The sequence below is a fragment of the Hylobates moloch genome, unplaced genomic scaffold (assembly GCF_009828535.3).
Source record: "Hylobates moloch isolate HMO894 unplaced genomic scaffold, HMol_V3 SCAFFOLD_2, whole genome shotgun sequence".
NCBI classification, from domain to species: Eukaryota; Metazoa; Chordata; class Mammalia; order Primates; family Hylobatidae; genus Hylobates; species Hylobates moloch.
Window position 1 is genome coordinate 84,075,352 of NW_026652277.1, and position 26,714 is coordinate 84,102,065.

Below are 26,714 nucleotides of genomic sequence, written 5' to 3' on the forward strand. Positions count from 1 at the left end.
TGCCGGGGTGAGTTAATGACTAAAGAAGGAAATCCTAATTAGCCTAAAGAGTATGGATGGTGTAAATCGACAAGGAGGGATAGAATTGGAAGGCCTAAGAGTTAAATAATTAGGAAAAACAACATACGGTAACAGAGAAAGGAGGAAGTATCTAGTCAAACAACTTGAAACCATCCTTGTTTGGTCTTAATATTAATCCTATTCAGGTGACTCTCTGATTCAGCAAGATGGGGCTCAAAGTTGAAGATGTAACGCAGCCTCTTTACCTCCTTTCAAAGTGTTCTGGATTTCTCATGAGTCAATTGATGATACTGAGTGTGGTGCTGACACCATTCCCATTCATGTGTCCATTAAAGTAAACACCAGTGTGCACAGTGATCATTTTCACTGTGGGAACATCTGTAGTCTGTTTTATTTTTACTTATTGACCTTAGTTTACCCAGACTTTTTACTCACAGGATTCAGAAAGTGTATCACACTAAAGTTAATGAAACCAAACAGCTCTTATTCCCCCTTCTTCATAGCTCTTAGCATAGCATGAAACATGGTAAGCACTTAGAAAATGCTTGTTCAGAGAATGAGTAGAGGATCTAAATGACTGAAAGAACATAGAGTTATAACAACCACTATTACATTTTGGTTCCAAAATTTTTCTTTTCATGAGATTAACTGTTCTTTGAACGGTCTGAGGTTCTTACCCCACACACCCTTTTATAATCCAATATAAAGTGGAATTACCAGATTTAAGGAGTTTACATCTCCACTGGGCTATGTTATAAGCTGCCAAATGCCAGTGAAATGGCATAGAAAACACCATCAGAATTCTGACATATTAATATTGCTCTCTAGAAATACACCAGTTCATTCAACAAGTGCCTTATGTTTCTTTCCTTACCTAGTCTTATACAAATAATAATACAAATATTTGTTAGAAAATTACCTTAAGAATTTAGCCTAAGTGGTTGATTGGAGGAGTAATTAACATCAGATAACATCACATCTCCTGGGTTTCAAATTTGCCATGTTTGCTAAAAATTCAGATTCCAGGGCCCCATCCCAGTACTACTAGATCAGAATACCCAGGAGCTAAGGCCTGAAAATGTGTGCATTTTAAAAGCTGAGAAAGATTTTGGAATCACTGACGTCTCCTTTGTTATCTAAAGAACGTTATTTCTTTTTTATATATATTTTTAATTAAAAAAATTATACTTTAGGTTCTGGGATACATGTGCAGAACGTGCAGGTTTGTTACATAGGTATACACATGCCACGGTGGTTTGCTGTGCCCACCAACCCATGATCTACATTAGGTATTTTTCCTAATGCTATTCCTTCCCTACCCTCCCACCCCCGACAGGCCCCAGTGTGTGATGTTCCCCTCCCTGTGTCCAAGTGTAAAGAAACTCATTTCTAAAGGAATGAGCTATTGAGACCCAGGCCTCTGAGCTCAGACCTCCAGCAAAGAAAGGACAAAGCCCATTCACCCTTTGGTTGATCCTTCCATATTTTCCTTTGATGCTTCCTTTTTATTTCTAGCCAACATTTCCTATTTGATTCTGCTTGGAGGTATACAAACAGGCCTCCTCACGTACTCAAGTACCAGCGCCGTATGTTGGAAAGAGGTGAATAAGGCAGATGTGCATTTGCATATTGGCTCTCTCTATGACCTTCGCCGAGTTACTTCACTTCTTTAAGCTGACATTTCCACATCTGTAAAAATGTGGGCAATAATAATAACCTTATAGGGTTACAGTGAAGATTAAATGAGATAACAAGAGATAGAGCCTGGAACATATTATCTTATGTAATTATTATTGCCTTCCTTATGTGTTTTTTTTTAAAAGTGTGAGTACCTAATGTCTCAATTTCCTGAGCAAATACCTGCCACCCGACTTTGTGAGATTACAGATCCGGGCTAACATGGTTACAGGATCCAGTGTATCTGAGTAGCAAGGCTAAGGGACAATCTATTTAAAAGGGGGCAACTTCCAGGAGCTTTGTCTTGAAACTGTAAAGCAAGACATTTGCTTTTGCTTAGATTCTGTGATCTTTGTTTGCGTGGCTTGAAAGAGACTAAAAGCTACCCTTTTCCCTAATCACCCCTTAATACTGCCATTGGTGGTAGGGGCCCCTATCACCAGAATTCTGTCATTAAAATCTCTACCTTGCCTTGATTCCACTAAAGCCAATGAGTATGGAGATGGTTGTGATAGATACAGTCCTATTCATTCATTCAACGAGCAATCATGGAACACCTACATTGCAGAAACTGTCCTTTAAGGAACTCAGATGTAACCCGGGAGTCATGTCTGGATTCTAGAACCCATGTTCTGGCTCCATGCCACTGCTCTAGACACAATCCTGTGTCATTAAACACTAAAAGCAGTGTTTTGTAAAACAATCTCAGGTATATCAATCCCTCATCGGCTGGCCCAGACCTCCAGCCATCCATTTCCTAAGTTAAGAGAGGAACTAAAATTCCAAGACCCAATTCCACAGTCGTTGCTGAGCATAAGCACTTCAGCCATCCTCTCCTCTGCGATGAAGAGGTCATTCTCTGAGGGTAGGAATAGGTTTCCTCTTTGTTTTTAATTCCAAGCCTGTAGTGTATTTCAATGTCAATTCATTTAAACTTATTTACTAGCTATCAGGCACAGGCACATCACAGAAGACAGATAAGCATCTCCACCTTCCAAAACTTGCTGTCTACATGAATACTCCTTGACAAATTATTTGGGGTGAGTGTGGTCTCTTTAGCATGAAAATGACAACATCTATCAGTGTTTAGTGGTGAGTACAGCCCAGGGTTAGACATCAACTGTCAGCTTAGGCTGTTGTACAGAGGCATTTTTTTTCCATTGTATTTTTAAGTGAAACAAGGGAAACTCCATTTCCGCTATTGGGAGTAAGGCCACTTTCTTGTGCAGGCCCCCACCGCAGCCCTCCAGGAGAAAGTAGCTGAGTGTGAGCTGGCTCAGACGTGCCCTTTCCCGGGTTGGAGCCGGCCGCAGCCGCCCAGTAGGGCTTCCGCTCGGCGTGTGTGATGTCCTTGGCGGCCGCTAGAGGGAGGCGAGAGCCTGAGGCAGCCGCGCGAGGAGACGCACCGCCCAGGACCTCTCGCCCTGGCTCAGCAGTCACTCAGCTAGATTTAGAATGCCCTGGAAAACAGCGTGAAAACAGAGTTCAATCAAAGATAGGGTTGCCAGGTAAAGTACGACAGCCCAGTTAAATCTGAATTTCAGATAAACAACAAATACAAATACTTAAAAAAAAATCGTTATCTTAAGTTCATATTAAAATAAAATCCAAACTGGGTGCCCTGGACTTTTATTGACTAAATCTGGCAACTCTAACCAAAGAGCAAAGGGCCCTTGGAAAGACTGAAAGCCCTTTTAAGGTACAGAGGAGGGAAAGACAATATTTACTACCTGTCTGTTAACTGAATCTTGGACAAAGTGTTGCATCCTGTAGACTGGAAAAGGCTGTTCTTGTCACAGGTGGCAGAGACGCGGCGCTGCAGCCTGTGGCCTTGTCTAGGAGAGACGTGAGGAAAGCTCCTCCCTACCTTAGAAAACTTCCTCCTTTAGGCCAGGCGTGGTGGCTCACGCCTGTAATCCCAGCACTTTGGGAGGCCGAGGCGGGCGAATCACGAGGTCAGGAGATCGAGACCATCCTGGCTAACACGGTGAAACCCCGTCTCTACTAAAAAATACAAAAAATTAGCCGGGCGTGGTGGCGGGCGCCTGTAGTCCCAGCTACTCGGGAGGCTGAGGCAGGAGAATGGCGGGAACCCGGGAGGCGGAGCTTGCAGTGAGCCGAGATCGCACCACTGCACTCCAGCCTGGGCGACAGAGGGAGACTCCGTTAAAAAAAAAAAAAAAAAAAAAGAAAAGAAGAAAACTTCCTCCTTTATCTTCTCCAGGGCCGAATGCATTGCTAAAGTCCTCTCTGTGTTCATTCAGGAATTTCTCCTAAAGATGCAAATATCAGAAGAACACAAACAAAGCAAAGAACACGAGCAAAATACAAGCAAACACACACACACACACACAAACACACACAAAGAAAAATATACAAAAAAAGAAAAACACAAGTAAAGAACAGAAGAAAAAAAAAGTCCGTTGACTTTTCCAGAGAGATTACTTGGCAGCTTGTTGGAAATAAGTACCAGCCTAGGAAAACACATTAAAAGCCCAGGTGGAGAGGCAATAAACAAGAAGGGAACAAAGCATCAAGATGAAAATGAGGGCCACGGAAAGAGGCTGCCATTACTAATGCTACATCCCTGGTTAACAATATTGTCCAGGGCTGGAGCCTTTCAGAGGGTAGCTCACATCAAGTTAACAGAATGACTTCTGAGCACCTGGAATGCCCCATCGTGATTGCTATTCATTGGTGATAAAATTTTCGCAGACTGAATAAACTCCATCAATGAACGGAGCTCTACAGTCCTTTGGTCCTGAAGTGGGGATTAATTACCAGGGTTGTGTGCTCACCAGCAACCAGCTCCTGTCTCTGCACTGATTGCTCGCTTTCCTTATTCGGAGATGCCAAAGGTAAGGGGAATACTGAGAAGGTTCTAAGAACAAATATCTCCATAAAGCTCATAAAAGGAGACATTCCTCTTTTGCTTCCTTTTTTCCAAGGTCACGATCAAGCGAAAACTTCCTATTTGCACAGAGAGGCTGCCTTAGCCTCTGAGAGAAGGACGTGTAAATTACTGACCTTGAAGACACTGCACTACCCTGAGGCACTGCAGGCCTTTAAAAAAAAAAAAACAAAAAACAAAAAACAAAAAACCCCAAAAACCAATGACGCTAATATCAAATTAAATCAGCAGGGGGCACAATTTCTCCACAATGTATTAAGCTGCTTTTTCCGATTAGAAGGAAAAATGCCTAAGCTGTTTCTTTGTGCTGTTTTGAATCGGCGTTATCTGATAATCCAAACATCAAAATGTCATGCACAAATTCATTTTCCACAGAAACAGGCGACATAAGCCATCCAAAGGGAGATGGCAAATTTACTGACAGTGCCTTGCTGATTATATCATTTCTGCATCTGTGAGTTTTTATTTTTTTAAATAAGCAACCATGGGGTGGGTGTGTTCAAAACTGTAAATACAAGCAGTGCTATGGAACCTGTGGCCACATATTTATTTAGAGTCTCTCTCTAGAAACTCCCAGCCTGGCAGCGACTCCTGTTTTCTGGGTATCTAGGAAAGATGTCGTCTATTGATTTCATCAAGAATTGCAGCAGATACTTTCAGGGACGGTGTTTTATAGCTGTCTTGCACATCTTCCAACACTTTGCTCTCTCATAATGCCTCATAATCCAATTTATTATATTCTCTTTTTGATTTGCTAAAAAGAAAGAGAAATCAATGACCTTGTTTCTTAGGGTTTCCATATGTGTGACATGGAATGATCTAGCAACGCGCAAGTGTCGGCTCCTGTATTTGTACCTGGCCCTGGCTCAGTGCTGTTTGATATTACTCTATTTCTCTTGGTATTCATTTTACCACCTTTTGGTGGGGGTGGCGGGGGTGGAAAAAGTTAGGAGTATCAGAAGAATTCAAGAAATCTTATCACTAAAGGGTTAAAGAGTTCTTCAAAATTATTACTGTTAAATGCAGTACTAATGACAGACTACAGTCATGTAGAACTCACTGTTCTACATGATTCCTTTGTATTTATTAACTCATCAAATTCCTTCAAGACAGACAGGGGTTAAGAAATTTGCCACAATTCACTGATGTAGTAAGTGAGGCAGAAATTTAAACACATGCAGTTTGGCTGTAAACACTATGTGCGAGGCGTAGGATTTAAAATTTTTAATTTTTAATAAGTAATAATTCACAGGTAGATTATTATTTTTAATTCGTGGATTTTTAAAATAAAATGTTATACATTGAGTTTTGCTTCTGTTCTATCCACCTGGTCAGCCCCCCTCCTTGTAGTATACCTTTCCAGTACTTTATGCAGTTGCAAACCAAAACAAATACATATTCTTTTCCTCTTCTTTATGACACTGTGGGTATCATAATGTGTTCACTATTCTGAACTTTTCTTCTGAGCCATCTATCCTGGATACCTTCCCACAATGTAACAGAGAGGCTGTCCTCATTCTTTTTCAGCACCTAGTATTCCATTTGGAGGACATACTGCACTTTATTTAACCAGTCCTCTCTTTATGGAAATGGGCTGTTCCTTAGGCTATTACAAACAATACCATAACACATCAGTTGTGCATGTCATTTTGTAACTGTGCAGAGATTTCTATAGGATAAACTCCCTGTCATAGGTTAATTGAGTTAAAGGGTGAAAGCATTTGTAATACTGTATGGAAATTGCTACATGGTCCCCTCTCAGAGCTGTACCTCTTGGGTTCCTCCAGAAATGTTGAAAGTGCCTGTTTTCCCCACAGTCTCACTAACAGAGAATATTACTGAATTTTTGGATTTTTGCCAACACGATAAGTGAGAATGGCTTCTCAGTTACCATTTCTTTGCATTTTTAAAAGCATGGGTAAGGTTGACTGTCTTCTCACTAAGGGTCATTTTTGTGTGAACTGTCTGTTCATGTCCTCGCTCATTTATCTTTTGGCTGATTGATCTTTTTCATCTCAATTTATAACGGTTTACATATTAAGGAAATAAATCATATTTATATGATAAGAGTTTCAGATATTTTTCTTGGTTTGAATTTGCTTTTTACTTATGTCTGTTTTGGACCATAAATGCACTTTTTACTTTGATGTGCTTCAATGGAGATATAGAACTTAATTATGTTATTAATTATGCATGGTTTAAATAGTTTTTTGACAGCCATCAAGGAAGGTATAAATAGATTTTATTCAACAAAAACATGTTAAGAACTTACTACTGTGCATTCTACTTTGTGCTAAGTGTTTGGAACAAAACAGTTGCCCTGGAAGATTTCCTAATGTAGTGGGTGAGACAACTGTCTAAATAATTCCAGTGTGCCAGTGGTAAGCATTATAATAAACACATGAAAAAGAAAGTTAGTTTTAAGCAGCATCTTGAGGGATATTTAGGAGTTAGGTAGGAGAGAAGGAAAAGGTAGGCTAAGTTCTCATAGGCTTCTCAGTCACAGGGTGAGGAGTGACCCACTGCTTGTGCTCCTCATCATCTCCCCCCTTCTTTGTGCCAACTCCTACAAGATGTGGGAGGTGTTATTGTTATTTGTGACATTCATGTCATATCACCTGAATGTCTTGAAGTAGAATTTATGATGTCTGTACATGATTCATCCTAGCTATTTACAGGGATAAAAATGAGATGATTTTATTATGGTGGAATAGAACAGATGATCTTAGAGTTGAAGGGAACCTAAAGATCCCACACTCTAACGCTCTAATTCTCAGGTATACTGTAATAGCTCCTGAGGGATTAGTTCCTAACTTAGCATTTGAATAACTTTCTACCCTCCAGACAAAATAGGTTGGCTTTTTCTTGTATCAATTTCCCAAATGCAGGCAACAATCCCAATTATCTCTTACTTAAACAAGAGGGGATATAGTAGTACTCTTACCTGAAACAAATTTATTTTATTTGGAATACTGCAAAGGTGAGTAAGCTTATGGTGGCATCAGACTCTCAACGTTCGCCTAATGTCATTTCGCTTCTAAACATTTGATGTTGTCAGGTAGGAAAAGAAAGGAGTTCAGGTGCTGGTGCATTTGTAGTCCTTGATCGTGACAACTCTCAACGTTTTTCTTTCAGATTGGATTTACAGTTTCTGAAGAACTGGAAATTGTGTTTGCAATGCCCCAGTTATCCATCGGGCAGTTCAAATATGAGATATAATTGATGTGCAAGCAAGAAGAGATAGAAGAGTCAGCGACTGACAGGTCTTTCCTACTGAGCTGGGATAGGAGGCTGGGACTGGCAACACTGGTTCAAATGGCAGATACAACTTGTTGCCTATCCAACCTACACTCTTCTTACGTCCCACCAATGAAACTCATGTTTGGTTCAGAAAGGTAAGGAGACCAGCCCAAATGTGTACTCTGACGAGTCTGGTCTAGGGTAGGCCAATCATGCTGATCTGGCTCCTCTTTTTCAGAAACTTTTTTTTTTTTTTTAAGCTCAGGGTATTATGATCCTGTATGGCCAATAGTGCACAAGGTGAAGTCTGCTGGAGTATTTCTGGGAGAGCTTTTGCTTTCATAATAAAGCAGACAGATGATGATTCCTGCTTTCATTGCTTCATCTTGCCTTAAATGCAGATGTGATTTGATATCCAGAACCAGAACAGCCATCTTAGGACCAAGATGACTGAGGAATTTTTGCAGTGGATCAGCCCTGACATCATGTCGCTGACTTAACAGTTGCCTGTGTCCTGACTTCTTGGTATGTGAGGAAAGGAGACATCCCTTCTTTCTTAAGCTGGTTGAGTTTTCTACCAAGCAGCCAGGCAGTCACTAAGCAATAGCATGGGGGCGGCTGCTAGCTTTGCTGGCCATATTTCTAGAGATTCGGCTGGTAAGGAGACAACAAGCCAAAATGGATTTAGCCAATCTATAACTCATATAGACAGCATACAAGATCAGCATGGCGTCAGCTATCTGCCGCCGTTGTTCCACAGGATGACACCAAGCCAAGGGGGGAGGTGATGGGGAGCACAAGCAGTGGGTCACTCCTCACCCTGTGACTGAGAAGTCAACAACTCTAGGCTCCAGCCAAGCACTTTTATAGTCTGCAACTGTTCCCGAAGAAGGGGGACAGATGGAAAGTCCCATGCCTCACCAGAACCAGGAAAACAGATGGGAAATGACCTTGTGACAACCTCCCACAAGGTAGGGAGGTGAATGGCAACAGCCCTGACAGCACCGCACAGAACTGCCACTCATGCCAAATTCATGAGAACATGACAAGGTGTTCGTTCCCCAAGCCAAGTCAGGCTACATCTGAGCCTCACCTCCAGGGCCTGTGTGGAGACCTGCAAGGGTGCCAGGAAGCCATTCCCTTAAAAATTGCAGATAAAAACATTTCTAATTGAGAAAACTCTTATCCCAAGGAGGTATGAGGGGAAGGAACTAAGCTTATGGAAGAACAAAGGTTTTCCAGAGGAATAATAATACCTTCTCTTTATTTTTTTCATCTTTTGCTGAAATAGTTCCCAGTACCTCGTAAGACTGATTACCAGGACACTTCACTGTATACAAAGGCAGCATTGAAAGCATTTCCAGACATTTCCAAGGGCAGATGCCAAGGTCATGCATGAGTGTGTCTGTGTGTGTAAATGTGTGTGTGCTAAGCGTTCATTAGCAACCAATCTCATAGACCCCAGCACACCGTATCAACACGCTTCCTGCAGCTGCCCTTCAGAAGTGATGTGTATAATTACACATTCAAATTCATCCCCAGCCACCTACACTGGCTTGTTTCACTCTTATTTCCTAAATATATAATGCAGCTTTTGAAATATAAAATTCCAGTGTTAACAAGCCTTAAAAGAAACCATTTTACAGCCTCTGACTTTTCATGCCTGAAATAAAAGCTCACATAACTACAAGTGCAAAGCACAGGTAACACTGCTTCTTCATTTATCCCTTCAAACCACAAGATGTGGGAGATGTTATTGTTATTTGTGACATTCATGTCATATCACCTTAATGTCTTGAAGTAGAATTTATGATGTCTGTATATGATTCATCTTAGCTATTTACAGGGATAAAAATGAGATGATTTTATTATGGTGGAATAGAACAGATGATCTTAGAGTTGAAGGGAACCTAAAGATCCCACACTCTAACCCTCTAATTTAATTTTACTAGTGAAGGTAAAGTGATTTACCCAATAGTCTCCTCCTATGAACCCAAAACAAGAGCACAGATGGATGTCCCTGGGCTGCCCCTCCACTCCCACCCCATGCCCGGTCCTATACCCTAAAGTGTCTGGGAGCGTGCATGTGAATATCCTAGCCTGCACAGTCAGGCTGTTCTATTACTAAGCTCTTTATGATTTTTTTTTTAGCCCCTTTTAATCATTGTCCTCAAAAGGTGATGCCTGAAAAACGTCCTTAAGTTCTGATTTGCAACCCTGTAAAAATGATCCCACCGAGTAAGCTATTCCTTGTGATCTTTAGAATTTGCTAGAAAGACTTGATTAACTTTCTGAAGTTCCCAAAGAAGGGACAGATTCAGGAACACCAGTTGGGAGAAGTGGAGGAGGTGAGGCAAGAGGATGGAAGCAGGGGATTCAGTGAAAGTCTACACACCAAGTAGTGAGCCCCTGCCCAACTCAACCTCCACTCTCTGGTGACCAGTCTTAGCTCTCCAGCTAGGAGAGTGGAGGATGCTCTCTGGATAAACAGATTGAGCAAGAGAACAGACCTACAGATGCCAGTATTTGAGGGCCACTCAACAAAATGGCCATCTCTACCCATAATCCCACAGTGAAGCTAACCAGGAAACAAGGACTAGCCTTGAACACAGAGCTTCACTCCACTCTCCAGGGGCTCACTCTTATGAGTAAGGACTGACACAGAGAAGCAGATGTCAAGGAAGTCTTCAACAAGCAAGGCAGAGACAAAAAAGGAAAAACTAAAGAGGAACTCAAAGGATTCAGCAACTATACAGGCAAGAAAAGTAACAGCCCCAAACACTTTATAACCACATTCCTCAGAGGGAGAGGAGAATATACTATATCCATAAAACAAGAACTGGTAGGATCTTGGAAGTTAACATTTGAAAGCTGAAATCAGTAGAATTGCTAGGAGATAAATTTAAGGAAATAGACCGGTAAGCAAAACAAACAAAAGCCCCTACAGATTTCTAACAGGAAAACAGAAAAAGAAATAATAAAAACATTAAAGGATCAAACTAGGAGGTAGATTTAATTAAGAATTTCTGGAAGAGAGAAAATGGAAAAGAGGTAATTACTAAAGAAGTAATAAGTGACATTTCCAAGAACTAAAGGATGTTGGCTTTCAAATGCACATGAAAGCCCTGCCCCCTAAATGAGGAAAGACCAAAACCAAGGGTTTCATGGAGACTGCAATATGGCTGCAGACTGCAGTGCACACTGGTCACTGATTAGTTCTCCAGTATCCTGCTGACACTGGACTCTGTTGTAAAATACAGGCCACGTGTCTGGGGCTGGAGAACGTGTGAATTCTTAGTCAGGCCCAGACTACTTCAACTTCAAACTTGCTGGGAGTTGAACCCTGAGTCAGCTCAGTTGCTGACTAAGGACTTTCTTCAATTCAAATGGGTCCCCTTGCCCCCCAATTTAGCTACGACCAGACCTGATGATTACCCCATCTGCAGGGTGCTCTGTGGCACTCTGTTCACCAGGGAAGACCCTGGATAAAGCTGCCAGCTTGGTTGGATCCCTTTTATTCTGTGATTTGGAAGGCAGGCCACCCCTCCCATGCATGTTCAATGGCAAAGTTGGTTCCTGATCTCAACCCTGACTGTTCCTAACTTATCCCTTTTCCCCACTGGCCTCTGTACCCAATGGCTTAGCCTAGAGTGGTTATTTAAATGACATCTCATTATCTTCTAGTTGAAATACATGCTGAGTATTGTTTCCGGGCCATATATTTGAGTCAGGAGACACTATAGGCCTTCAACTATATGATCTTAAATGAATTAATGAATGAATGGATTAACAAGATTACATTCCTAGAGAATTTGTTGGCATAAAATATTTTAATGAGTTTCTAACTAAACACATAAGCCAGATCACCCAAATGAGGTCATTTGAGTAAGAGACGAGAGAAACCAGGAAAGCAGCACAAAAGAAGCCGACAGTGCTCCCATCCTTAGCTTCTGCAGGTATTTACTGAGGCCCACCATGGGCCAGGCACTGCCATAAGCACTGAGGGTACAATAGAGTGTAAGATAAGGCCCTTCTCTTGTGGGGCTCATCTTCCAATAGGGCAGATGATAAACAATGAATACATTTTGCTCACCTGTTTTATTTCACAGAGTATGACTATTTGCCAGACAGTGCTCCCAGGGCTTTCAATAGTAACTCATTTAATTCTCACAATCTTATGAGATAGGCACTATTAACATTCCTATTTTTCAGAAGAAGAAACGGAGGAACAGAGAAATTAAGTACCTTATCCAAGGTCTTCCTCCTCCCCACCCCGCCCCCCAGCTGTCAAGTCACTGAGGCAGGCTGCACATGCAGGCCGCCAGCTTCAGGTCGTAGGCCTTACCAGCTGCCAGCCTGCTGTTCTCGGGCAGTAATAGGCTCTGTGAAGACAGCAGAGTGAGGGGCTGGAAAGCCGTGGGGTGCATGTGCTGCTTTAGATAAGAAGGTCAGAGAGTGTCTTTCTGAAAAGAAGACATGCCTGTGGCCCTCTGTGTGCTTTGGAGCTCAAAGGAATCTGGAAAAACGAGGACAGTGAACTTTTTCCCCTTTCCATCCTCATGATTGATTTAAAAAGAAATCAGAAGTTTCTTGTTTAGCAAATGATGTCTAACTTCTGAAATTATGGCAGGGTCACAGTTGCCAGGATTGGCATCCACAACAGCTTGCCAGGAACAGTTGCCTTGGCTTCTTGGGGATATTTTTATTTCCTCTGATGACTATAAATTAGATTCTGTAGGTGACACAATTCTCACCCATTTCAACTATGTGATACACTTCTTTACTTTTTTTAAAGGTGTTAGTTTATTACCCTGTGACTGTTTATATCCTTATGTTTATCCTCCCTATTTGGATTTTTTTATGATTGCTCTAAAACATCACATCTACAGGAAACCAGTCTCTACATTTCAATTTTCTGGGTTCTCATCATGCTGACCAGTGTCTAAATTTTATTTACATCACTTGGTAACAAAATGGCAGAACTAAAGTACCCAACCTTTTTTCAGCCATAGTGTGCTTTCTGCAGTTGGAAGACCCTTAAAAATGCACTGTTACAGTAAATATGATGAAGGCTTTCCTGGAAATGGCATGAGCACAGTGGTAGAAGCTAGCATCCTTATGTAAACTGATTTTTTCACTGTTAAATGCCATAAATTTTCATTAGGTGATCAATAGAAATGACATGATTGCTCAGATGCTCAGCCCTGATATTTAAATTATTTCTCCTTAATCTTATTGAAGGCATATATCACAGCAGTGGAGTGGGGTGACATTTAAGACACTGATACTCTGTGATTAGATATGGATCATTCAGAGGTTAGGCTTCAGGCTGGCCATGATTCTAACATGTTCTATATAGCAATCGTGGTAATTGCAAAATTTACAATAATAAGAAAAACAAATGATATCTTGGTTTTTAGACTGCACCTTGAGCTTCTTCTCAGTTAGCCTTGTGTTACATAATTGGTAGTGGGGATGAGCTTCTATTACATATCAGGCCCTGAACACAAGGAGTGGGAGAGAGGATAAGGGGCTTCTGGGAAGATGAAGAAATAGAGAAGAATATTAGGAGTTGCAAGGAGGCAGCTGGAAATAGAATCTAAGTTTATTAGTCAAGGTTCACCAGAGAGACAGAAACCATTGATTTATTTTAAGTATTTGGCTCACGTGATTATGGAGGTTGGCCAGTCCAAAATAAGCAGGATAGGCTGGAAGACTCGAGACCCAGGGAAAAGATGATGTTGCAGTCTCAGTCTGAAGACAGTCAGAAGGCAGAATTCCCTCTTCCTCTGGGTCTTCAGTGTTTTCTCCTAAGGCCTTCAATGGATTGAATGAACCTTACCCAAACTGTGGAATGTAACCTGCTTTATTCAAAGTCTACTGATTTAAATGGTAATCTCACGTAAAAAAAAAAAAATACCTTCACAAAAACATTCAGACTGCTGATTGACTAAATATCTGGGTACTGTGGCCTAGCCAAGTTACACATAAAATTAATCATCACATTAAGGGTCAGAGTGAAATCATCCAGTCTCATTTTATAAACCAAGCAAAAATCCGTATTACTCAGGAATTCATCTAGTCTCTACTTGAACACCTCTCAGAAGAGAACTCTCAACATTTTTTAAATTATACACACACTTTTATTCTGAAAGAGAATCAGACCTACCAAAAATCTGTAAGATTATTACAATTGACATTCATATAGCTTTTACTTAGATTCACCTACATTTACACATATTCCCTTTCCTCATATATATGTATGTATATATATAATTTCTGTTTTTATTCATATATATTGCTGAACTGTTAACAAATCCAAGCTTATATCACTTGCTGCAAAATAGCCAATAAGTCGAGAGACAAGGTGTTAGGGGAAGGAAGGCGACTTTATTTTGGACAGCCAGTAAACCAAGAATATAGTGTACTGATGTCCTAAAGAACCATCTTTAGTTAATAGAATTTTAGGCCCTGTTTATGTTGGGGAAGGTGAAGAGGGAGGAGGTTGAGATCAAGAGGTGATCAATGATCACAGACATCTGGGTGGCAACAAGGGTCTCAGGGAGGGTTGTGAAACTGCCTTGTCCTTGGTCAGGTCACAATGCTCCTATAAATCTTTAACATAACATGGTTCCTTGTGTGTACACCATCCTTAAGTACTCCATTGTGGATAAGTACCACATTTTCTTTATAGGTTAATCTGTTGATGAAAACTTAGGTTGCTTCAAAATCTTGGCTATTGTGAACAGTGCTGCAACAAATATGGGACTGCAGATATCTGTTTGATATAATGATTTCATTTCTTTTGGGTATATATAGAGCAGTGGGATTGCCAGATGGTATGGTAGCTCTATTTTTAGTTTTTTTGAGGAACCTCCAAACTATTCTCTATTGTGGTTGTACTAATTTGTATGACAAACAGTGTGTGAGAGTTCCTGTTTCTCCACATCCTCACCAGCATTTGTTATTGCCTGACTTTTGGATAAAATCTATTTTAACTGGGCTGAAATGATATCACATTATAGTTTTGATTTGCATTTATCTGATGATCTGTGATGTTGAACACCTTTTCATATGCCTGTTTGACATTTATATGTCTTCTTTTAAGAAATGTGTATTAAAATCTTTTGCCTATTTTTTTATCAGATTATTAGATTTTTCTCTGTAGAGTTGTTTGAGCTTCTTATATATTCTGGTTATTAATCCTTGCCATATGGGTAGTTTGCAAATATTTTCCTCCATTCTGCGGGTTGTCTCTTCACTTTGTTGATTGTTTCATTTCTTGTGCAGAAGGCTTTTTAACTTGATGTGACCTCATCTGTCCATTTTTGCTTTGGTTGCCTGTGCTTGTGGGGTATTGCTCAAGAAATTTTTGCCCAGGGCAATGCCCTGGAGAGTTTCCCAAATGTTTTCCTATAGTAGTTTCATAGTTTGGGGACTTAGGTTTAAGTCTTTAATCCATTTTTATTTGATTTTTGTACATGGCAAGAGATAGGGGTCTAGTTTCTTTCTTCTGCATATGGATATCTTCTAGTCTCCCCAGTGATATGGTTTGGCTCTGTGTCCTCACCCAAATCTCATGTCGAATTGTAATTCTCAGTGTTGGAGGAGGGGCCTGATGAGAGGTGATTGAATCATGGGGGCAGACTTACCCCTTGCTATTCTTGTGATAGTGAATTCTCACAAGGTCTGGTTGTTTAAGTGTGTAGCACTTTCCTCTTTCTCTCTTCCTCCTTCTCTGGCCATGTAAGATGGGTTTTCTTCCCATTCACCTTCCACTGTGATTGTAAGTTTCCTGAGGCCTCCCCAACCATGATTTCTGAACAGCCTGTGGAACTGTAAGTCAATTAAAGCTCTTTGCTTTATAAAATACCCAGTCTCAGGTAGTTCTGTATAGCAATACAAAAACTGACTAATACACCCAGCACCGTTTATTGAAAAGACTGTATTTATTGAAGAAATAGGGGTCAAGTTTCATTCTTCTGCAGAGATATTTAGCTTTCCCAATTTATTGAAGAGACTGTATTTTCCCCAATGTATGTTCTTGGTAACTTTGTCAAAAATGAGTTCACTGTAGGTGTATGGATTTGTTTCTGGGTTCTCTATACTGTTGCATTGTTCTATGTGTCTGTTTTTATGCCAGTACCATGCTGTTTTGGTGACTATAGCTCTGTGGTGTAACTTGAAGTCAGGTAATGTGATTCCTCAGTTTTGCTGTTTTTGCTCAGGATAGTTTTGAGTATTCTGGGTCTTTTGTAATTCTATATAAATTTTAGAATTATTCTTTCTATTTCCATGAAGAATGTCATTGGCATTTAAATAGATTGCTTTAAATCTGTGGATTGTTTGGATAGTATGAACTTTTAACAATATTCATTCTTCCAATCCATGAACATGGAGTCTCTTTCTATTTTTTGTGTCTTCTTTAATTTCTTGAGTCAATTTCTTATAGTTATCATTGTAGAGATCTTTCACTTTTTTGGTTTAGTTAATTCATAGGTATTTTATTTTATTTGTAGCTATTGTAAATGGAATTACATTTTTGATTTATTTTTCAGATTGTTCACTGTTGGCATATAGAAATGTTACTGATTTTTGTGTGTTGATTTTGTATTATGCAACTTGACTGAATTTGCTTATCAGTTCTAATAGTTTTTTGTAGGGAGTCTAGATTTTTCTGAACATAAGATCATGTCATCTGCAAACGAGGATAATTTGCCTTCTTCCTTTCAATTTGGATGCCCTATATTTCTTTCTCTTATCAGATTGCTAGGACTTCCAGTAGTACATTGAAAACAGTGGTGAAAGTGGGCATTCTTTTCATGTTCCAGATCTTAGAGGAAAGGCTTTCAGTTTTTCTCTATTCAGTATGATACTTGCTGTGGGTCTATCATATATGGCTTTTATTATGTTGAGGTATGTTCCTTCTATACTCAGTTTTTGAGAGTTTTGATTATTAAGGGATGCTGAACTTTATCAAATGTTTTTCAGCATCAATTGAAACAATAATGTGGATTTTATTCTGTAATACATCATTCTGTTGATATGATGTATTATGTTGATTGATTTGCATATGTTGAACCGTGCTTGAATGCCTGGTATAAATTCCACTTGGTCATGATGAATGATCTTAATGTATTGTTTAATTCAGTTTGCTAGTATTTTGTTGAGGATTTTTGCATCAATATTCCTTGGAGATATTGGCCTGTAGTTTTCTTTTCTTTAATATGTCTTTGTCTGGTTTTGGTATCAGAGTAATATTGACCTATAGAATGAGCTTGGAAGTATTCCCTTTTTCTCTATTTTTCAGAAGAGTTTGAGTGGGATTAGTATTAGTTTTTCTTTAAATGTTTAGTAGAATTCAGCAGTGAAGCCATCAGGCCCTGGGCTTTTCCTTACTGGGAGATTTTTCATTATGGTTTCAATCTTGTTACTGGTATGCTGAGGTTTTCTATTTCTTCACGGTTCAATCTTGGTATATTTTATGTGTCTAGGGATTTATCCATTTCCTCTAGATTTTCCAATTTATTGGCCTATAGTTGCTCATAGTAGCCACTAATGATCCTTTGAATTTCTCTGGTATCAGTTGTAATGTCTCCTTTTTCATCTCTGATTTTATTTATTTGGGTCTTTTCTCTTTATTTCTTCATTGGTCTGGTTTAAGTTGTCAACTTTATCTTTTTAAAAATAACACACTTTTTGTTTCACGGATCATTTGTATTTTATTCTACTGAATCGGGGTTCAACCTGTTCTTGCTTTTCTAGTTCTTTAAGATGCATTCTTTGGAATTTATTTGATGTTTTTTCTCCTTTTTGATATAGGCAGTTATAGCTATAAATTTCCCTCTTTGTCTCTTCTTATAGTGCTCCTTTCACTATATCCCATAGGTTTTGGTATGTTGTGTTTCCATTATCATTTGTTTCAAGAATTTTTTTCAATTTCCTTTTTAATTTCTTCATTGACTCACTGGTCACTCAGGAGCATGTTGTTTAATTTGCACATGTTTGTATAGTTTCCAAAATTCCTCTTGTTAGTTATTTCTAGTTTTATTCCATGTGGTCAGAGAAAACGCTTGACATTATTTCAAATTTTTTGAATGTTTTAACATTTGTTTTCCGACCTAATATATGGCCTATCATTGAGAATTATCCATGAGCTGGGGAGAAGAATGTGTATTCTGCAGCCTTTGGGTAAAATGTTATGTAAATATCTTCGAGGTCCATTTATTCTATGGTGCAGATGAAGTCCAGTGTTTCTTTGTTAATTTTCTGTCTGGGATATCTGACCAATGCTGAAAATGGAGTGTTGAAGTCTCCAGCTATTATTGTGTTGGAGGTCTATTTCTCTAGCTCTAATAATATTTGCTTTATATATCTGAGTGTTCCAGTGTTGGGGGCATATATACTTACAATCATTATATCCTCTTGATTGACCCTTTTATCATTATACAATAACCTTCCTTGTCTCTTCTTACAGTTTTTGTCTTGAAATCTGTTTTGTCTGATATACTGCAGTACAGCTACTCCTCTTCTTTTTCGGTTTCCATTGGCATAGAATATCATTTTTCATCCCTTCATTTTCAGTCTCGGTGTATTTTTATAAGGCAAAGTGTGTTTCTTGTCAGCAACAGATCATGGGGGTCTTGTTTTTTCATCCATTCAGCCACTCTGTTTTTTTATTGAAGGGTTTAGTCCATTTACATTCAATGTTGTTACTGATAAGTAAGGACTTACTCCTGCCATTTTGTTATTTGTTTTTTGGTTGTTTTGAGGTCTTCTCTTCCTTCTTTTTATCCTGTCTTCCTTTTAGTGAAGGTGATTTTCTCTGGTGGTATAAGTTCTTACTTTTTATTTTTTGTGTATTTGTTCTATGTTGTTCAATTTGAAGTTACTGTGGGGATTGCAAATACTATCTTATAACCCATTATTTTAAGTTGATGACAAGTTAACATTGATTCTGCAAATAAACACACAAAAGGAAAACTAATAACTTTAACTTAGCCCCCTACTTTTTAGCTTTTTGTTGTTTATGTCTTATTTTACTGTTTATGTCTTGAAAGGTGGTAGTTATTATTTTTGATTGGTTCATCATTTAGTCTTTCTACTGAAGTCAAGAGTAGTTTGCACACCACCATTACAGTGTTATACTATCTTATGTTTTCCCTGTGCTTACTATGACCAGTGAATTTTGTACCTTCAAATGATTTCTTCTTGCTTATTAACATCCTTTTCTTTCAGACTAAAGAATTCTCTTTAGCATTTCTTGTAGGACTTGTCTGATATTGACGAAATCCCTCAGCTTTTGTTTGTCTTGGAAGGTCTTTATTTCTCCCTCATGCTTGAAGGGTATTTATACTGAATATACTGTTCTAGGGTGATTTTTTTTCCTTCAGAACTTCAAATATGTCATGCCACTCTCTCCTGGCTCTTTTTAGATTTCCACTGAAAAGTCTCCAGCCAGAGGTATTAGAGCTCTGTTTTGTGTTATGTGTTCATTTTCTCTTGCTGCTTTTTGGATCCTTTCTTTATCCTTGACCTTTGGGAGTCTGAGTAGTAGATGCCTTGATAGTCTTCTTTTGGGTTAACTCTGCTTGGCATTTTATAACTTTCTTATACTTGAATGTTGACATCTTTCTCTAGCTTTGGAAATTCTCTGATATTATTCTTTTGAATAAACTTTCCATCCCTATCTCTTTTTCTACCTCTTTAAGGCCAATAACTCTTAGATTTCCCTTTTGAGGCTATTTTCTAGATGTTGTAGGCATGCTTCATTATTTTTTATTCTTTTTTATTTTGTCTCCTCTGACTGTATTTTCAAAAATAGCCTGTCTTCAAACTCACTACTTCTTTTTTCTGCTTGATCAATTCTGCTATTAAGCAACTTTGATGTATTCCTCAGCATGTCAGTTGCATTTTTCAACTCCAGAATTTCTGCTTGATTCTTTTTCATAATTCCAATTTCTGTTAAATTTATCGGATAGAATTCTGAATTCCTTCTTTGTGTTATCTTAAATTTATTTGAGTTTCCTCAAAACAGCTATTTTGAATTCTCTATCTGAAAGGTCATAGATCTCTGTTTCTGAAGAATTGGTCCTTAGTGCCTCATTTAGTTCATTTGGTGAGGTCATGTTTCCTGGATGGTGTTGATGCTTATAGATGTTCATCAGTGTCTCAGCATTGAATAGTTAGGTATGTACTACAGTCTTCACAGTCTGGGCTTGTTTGTACCTGTCCTTCTTGGGAAGGCTTTCTAGGTATTTGAGGCACTTGGGCCCCATGCCAAATAGTGTTGTGGTTTTTGCAGACTTGTAGTCTTCTCTCCCCTTTCCATAAGTACAGGAGCCTCTCCCTGTGGCCACCACCACCACTGGTCCACAGAGGGGCTCTGTCAGGTTGCCACCAATGTTCACTTAAAGCCCATGGGCTCTTCTGTCAGTTCATGGTGATGCCTTGGTGATCCTGGACAAAATTCGGAGGAATTCTCTGGATTACCAGGCAGAGGCTCTTGTTCTTTTCCCTTACTTTCTCCCAAAGAAATGGAATCTGTCTCTGTGCTCAGCCACCTGGAACTAGGGAGGTGGTGATGCAAGCACCTCTGTGGCCACCACTGGGACCTGAAGCCAGCATAGCACTTGGTCTGATCCAAGGTCCTTCCCTTCATGGCAGTGAGTTTCTCCAGACTCTGGAAATGTCCAGAGAGCCAAGGATTAGAGTAAAAAACCTTAGCAATTTACCTGATATTCTATTCTATTGCAGCTAATCTGGCACTCAAACCACAATACAAAGTCCCTCCTGCTCTTCTTTCCCCTTTCCACAAACAGAGTACATATTTGTTGAATGAACAGCTAAATGGGAAAAGTGGAACTTAAGACAAACTTCTTTGTTTCCCTGTTTTTTCCCAAGGTCAGTTTTGCCAAGGGTAAGGACAAACCAGTATACAAATAATGTGGGCATCCATGACTAGAAATACAGAGCAATTTTAACTCAAGTCCTGTGGCATCTCTTTGTGGCTCCTTATTGACAGTGGAAATAAAATTTCATAATGGTCTGCCCAGTGAAACTTAAAACTCAATTCTATCTGAATTATTTTCCCCCAGTGTTTCTGTGTAAACCATCCAGCTCTGATCACAGCAGAAGTTCTGCAGATAACTTACTGAAATGGCATGTGTGTCCAACCTGGGTCAGTGCAGGAACATCAATATCATATTTGCTAAATTATATTGCTAATGAGGACATTTCCAGGAAGTTTTGTTGACAGCCCCCTCATTTACATCCCAAGATGCATGCACAATTCCAATAGACCTTGAGACATGCTTGGGAAATCAGTCCATAAATCATTCTTCTAATGAGCAAAGAAAATATATCACATCTTACATTCACCACATGTCATAGCAAAAAAGGGGTATGTTTATTATTTACTTACTTTGGTTACATCAGCTTTTTAAGTCATTGTGGTTAAATTATAAAACTCTATTAATTGTCTTAGACTTCTATAGCAGAGTAGAGAAACTTGTAGTGGGAATTAGAGCACTTAGGTTTGTTTTTATCACACACGTACACATGTGGAAGCAGTTTACATGCCATCTGCCCCTTGTTATAGTAGAGAATAATGCAATTGAAATTTTCCACAAAAAAATACATTTTCAGGAAATAACAACAATGATAATCTTCTCCTTTACAGGAAAGAAAATGGACAACTTAAAATATATAGAGAAGGGGTTAGGAACAGTGGCTCATGCCTGTAATCCCAGCACTTTGGGAAGCCAAAACAGAAGTATTACTGGAGGCCAAGAGTTCAAGACCAGCCTGGGCAACATGGAGAGACCATGTCTCTACAAAAAAAAAAAAAAAAAAAAAAAAAATTAAATTAGTGGAACACAGTGGCGCATGCCTGTAGTCCTAGCTCCTCAAGAGGCTGAGGCAGGAAGATTGCTTGACCCCAAGAGTTTGAGGTTGCAGTAAGCTATGATTGTGCCACTGCACTCCAGCCAGGATAACAGAATGAGGTTCTGTCTCTAAATAAGTAAATAAATATAAATAAATGAAATATATATATACAGAAGACATATTTGTGGAACAAGATTTGGCTTTCTACAAATGAATGTATAGAATGAGGGAGTTTCTTTAAACTCTGAATTTTTTTCTTTTTTGTATTTCCAAGTTGCTTACATTCCTTCATATGTTCATTTCACAAATATTTATTGAGCATCTACTAAGTTTTATGCACTTTCTAAGTAGAGTTAGGGATATGCAATATAGCAGACAGACATGAATGTGAACATGTATTGCTCTTATAATTAAGTTAAAAGAATATAGTCTCTCTGATCAAAATAATATTGGCTTTTATAAAAGTTCCAGGGGAAAAACAGGGGAAGGAATTTTCGAAATTTCAAGAAAAACTTGTAAACCAGAAACTCAAATGAATGGAAGTCAGATTGCATCTATGTGGACATAGAAGAATTGGATTGACGGAAGTTCAGAAAATACTTGAAACTTTTGAAATTAGTCTCTGATACTCCTAATATTATTATTTTAGTTCTTTGTTTCTTTAAAATTCTCTTCCATGAAGTTTTATAAACCGAGTGGCCTCCCCCTCATTAATTCACAGACCCTCTGGAGGCCAAAGCAGGGACTGGCAACCTTGTATGGTGAGGCTGGAATACTCAGGCCTTCTAGAGGAAATGCTCACTGCACATTTCTGGAAGCAGTTTGGCAATATGCACTCTTCATTTCACATGATTATTGTGGAAAAATTTTGCTCAGATCTGGCTTTAGGAAAAATTGAAGAAGAAACTGATAATGGAGCCCCAGATCCTTCCTTCCTTCCTTCCTTCCTTCCTTCCTTCCTTCCTTCCTTCCTTCCTTCCTTCCTTCCTTCCTCCCTTCCTCTCTCTCTCTCTCTCCCCCTCCCTCTCCCTCTCTTCCTTTTTTGAAGCAGGGTCTTTCTGTGTCACCCAGGCTGGAGTGCAGTGGTGCGATCACAGCTCACTGCAGCCTCTACTTCCCAGGCTCAAGCAATCCTCCCACCTCACCCTCCCAAATTGCTGAGAATACAGGCACGAACGACCACACCCAGTCCCAGATTCCCTTTCTATACCTTTCCCCCTTCTTAAAGAGCCTCCTTCACCTCTAGTTGCTAGTGCCTCATGTTCTCTGTCCACAGACAGACTAATCTTAGGAGAGTCATTCACACCATAGTTCACATGGGGGATGCGTCTTTTCCTTTTTCTATTGGCATTTGCACTAGGCAAGGGCCAACCTCTCAAACAAGAGGAATCACTTCTAAATTTCTTATTTTATCATCTGAGAATTGGAGATCTGGAGTGACTTTCAGCTCTGACATATCGTGGTTCTAAATGTGTAGCATCATGTTTGGCCACATTTTACTAGGTATTATGGGGTTGTGGGGGAGCAGAGAAAAGCAGGAGGGTAAAACTCTTTGTGGAAGAGCCTTCGATCAGTTAGGGTGATTTTTCTTACAAGTAACAAAAAAAAAACTAACAGCAGTTTAGCCAAGAATGTTACTTTTTACTCACATAGCAGAAACTCTAGATGTGGGCATTTTTGGGTGAGGGTCAGTAGCTCAGCACTGCCAGGTCACCTAGTCTGTCTCTGTGACAGGCTTCTCTTCCCATCGTGATTTCCTGAAGGTCTGCTGAAGCGCCAAGCATCACATTCTCACATAACAGTGTTCAGGAAAAGAAAGGAAAGGTAAAGGGCTGGACTCACGGGCCTTTCCTGCTTTGTCTGGGAGGCAACTCTTTCCCAGAGCCCTTAGCAAACTCTGCTTACATCGCATTGTCCTGAACTTGGTCAATTCTGCCATCTCTACCAGTAAGGAGTTGACGGAGACCAACCATGATTTACCCTCTAGGGTTGGGCACATTGAGACTTGAGAAAAGTAGAGTTTTGCTAGCAAGGGAAAGCCAATAGCATCCTGTCACAGCCTTGAAACCACATCACTAAGTAGCTTCTCTGAATTGGTCTACAACCAGGCTTGAAAATGGATGAGGTCAAGCTAGGTACAGTGGCTCGCGTCTGCAATCCCAGCACTCTGGGGGGCTGAGGTGGGAGGTCACTTGAGCTGAGGAGTTCAACACCAGGCTAGACAACATAGTGAGGCTCCATCTTTTAAAAGAAAGTAGCCAGGCATGGTGGTGTGCACCTGTAGTCCCAGCTACTCAGGAGGCTGATGTAGGAGAATCATTTGAGCCCAGGAGGTTGAGGTTACAGTGAGCTGTGATTGTGCCACTACACTCCAGCCTGGGCAACAGAGAAAGACCCTGTCTCAAAAGAAAAAAGAAAGAAAGAAAATGTCTGAGGTCAAACACTTGGACTCATTCAGATCCCCTCTACCTTTCAGGTCCTGCCTTGCAACTCTTTGAGTTAAGAAGGGAAGAGGGTGTATGAAGAGAATAGATGATGATGTTCTAAGTTGAAAGAGGAAACCAGATGGTGTAGCACTATGTCCAACTTTCCTATTCTCATAATTTGTCTTATATTTTTATACTTTAACTTAAGCGTATTCTGCTGAACATCTTCACTTACATCTACAAATTGATAGAAAAAGTAATATAATTTTTGGTTAGGCTATTCTCTCATGGAAATTGTCCACGGATGATTGTATTCGGTTTTATTTATTAATTCAAAATCTCCACTTACCAAATACTAGCATGCTAAGAAAACAGAGAATTTGATCTGAGGCTTCTTTCATTGTATGCAGGATAATGGTGTTTTTTTGTTTTTTTGGTTTTTGTTTGTTTGTTTGTCTGTTTTTTGAGACAGAGTTTCACTCCTGTTGCCCAGGCTGGAGTGCAATGGCGCAATCTCAGCTCACTGCAACCTCCGCCTCCTGAGTTTAAGCGATTCTCCTGCCTCATCCTCCTGAGTAGCTGGGATTACAGGCACCCGCCACCATGCCCAGCTAATTTTTTGTATTTTTAGTACAGACAGGGTTTCACCATGTTGGCCAGGCTGATCTTGAACTCCTGACCTCAGGTGATCCACCTGCCTTGGCCTCCCAAAGTGCTAGGATTACAGGCGTGAGCCCAGCAGCGGGCTAATGTTTTAAACATTATGCAAATATTTCATTTGTAATTTTAATTTTTTTAATAGTTTTTTTCTTATTTTCTTTTTTTGTTTATGTTTTTTGGAGACAGGGTCTCACTCTGCTCAGGCTGGAATGCAGTCGTGCAATTACAGCTCACTGAGGCCTTTAAACTCCTGGCTCAAGCAATTCTCCTGCCTCAGCCTCCTGAGCAGCTAGGACCACAGGTGCATTCTACCATGCCTGACTAATTTTTTAGAAAACTTTGTAGAGACAGGGTCTTGCTACATTGCCTAGTCTGGTATTGGTAATTTTAAAATTGCTGTTTTCCCAGACTAGCCATAGAGTAAGATCAAAATTCTCAGACTTCATAAGGGGTAAGCAAAACTTTTGAATGAGGGCAAATGCAGGAAAAAAATAAGAATGTTTAAATGACACATTTTTAAAATAAAAATAAAAATAGTTTTATTGATTCCAAAGTAGAAAAAGTCTCTATTTTTAGTATATATAGACCTGTTGCATTCAATAGAGGAAAGAGAGTTTTAAAATTTTCATTTCTTTTTTAGCCATTAAAATGTTGATATCTTGGCACTTTTGAAAAGAACCAAACTTATATGCAAATTAATCATTTATCTTGTTGAGTAGAATTTTACAGTTCATGAAATTTGTTCATGTGGATTACCTTATGTTATCTTTCCATTAATGTGTCAAAAAATTACTGTTATTCTGATTTACAGATGAAGAAATAGGTTCAAAAAGAATAAAATCACTTACCTAAGAAGACAGATGTTAGCTATCAAGTTAGGGCTAAAATTAGATTGGTATATGCACCATAACACTTACTAGTGCCTAATCTGTGTCAAGCACCATTATGACACTGGAAATAATTAATAAAAATCAGACCTAACAGTTATTGAAGAGTGGGTGCCAGGCACTGTCTTAAATATTTACATGCATTATTTCACTTAATCCCCTCAACAAACCTATGAAGTAGGAACTATTAAAATTCTCATTTTACAGGTGTAGAAACTGAAGTCTATAGAGTTGCATAAGGTCATACTTCTAGATATGGGGAATTACTGGCTCTTAATCATTTAACAAGCACATGTCTCTCTCATTTAACCATTTAACCCAAGCCACACCTGGGTTATAGTTATTCCCTCTCCGATTGAGTTGCTCACGAGTTTCATCTGTGCAAGGTGGAGCCGCATCGGGAAGCAATGGCTGCAATAATTCATGGTTGTCTTTTCCAGTGCTCTGCATTTTTTCATGACTCTCAAGTTGCTGTGATGGAATTCAAGGGAGGGCTAAACAACAAAAACACTCATCTGCTAGAAGAGCAAGATTGCTGCTAGTCTCAGGTACCACTGAAATCAGAAACTTCAGTGCTGACTAAATTCTGATCTCTTGCTTTTCCTTTTTTATGTTGGTTTCATTTTTTTCTCATTACACATGGCTTTTTTTCAAACTGTAGGAAATTCAGTCACCAGTAGCTCATGCATTCATCTTCATCATTTTGGCTTTCACCAGTTAGAGATGGTCCGACTCTCTTGGTCTAGTTGGAAACAATTATACAAAAGGGTGGCTTATATAGGAAGCCACCACTGGGCCAATCAAATGTAGTTAAGGAGATACATCACATAAGACCATGTAAGAGCTGACATGTATAATTGTGCAATTTGTGCACTTCTCAAAGATGCCCAGCAGGAGGGCATGTGAAGATTGAAACCAAGCATGTTGTCTGCTCACCACACCATGCAGCATGGAGTAGGGATTTTCCCAAAGGAAGGGAGTCCCTTTGCCTCTTTCTGACACTGG

The 26,714-nt window shown here is 39.5% G+C and overlaps 1 protein-coding gene across 1 annotated transcript in view; it reads left to right on the plus strand.

Moving 5' to 3' along the window:
- The first annotated feature begins 7,978 nt into the window (after nucleotides 1–7,978).
- LOC131382598 (uncharacterized) overlaps nucleotides 7,979–26,714 on the plus strand; it is a 76,345-nt gene continuing 57,609 nt past the window's right edge. Inside the window, exon 1 of the transcript XR_009212163.1 lies at nucleotides 7,979–8,004. The gene's annotated coding sequence lies outside the window, so the exon portion shown is untranslated. The remainder of the gene's footprint in view (nucleotides 8,005–26,714) is intronic.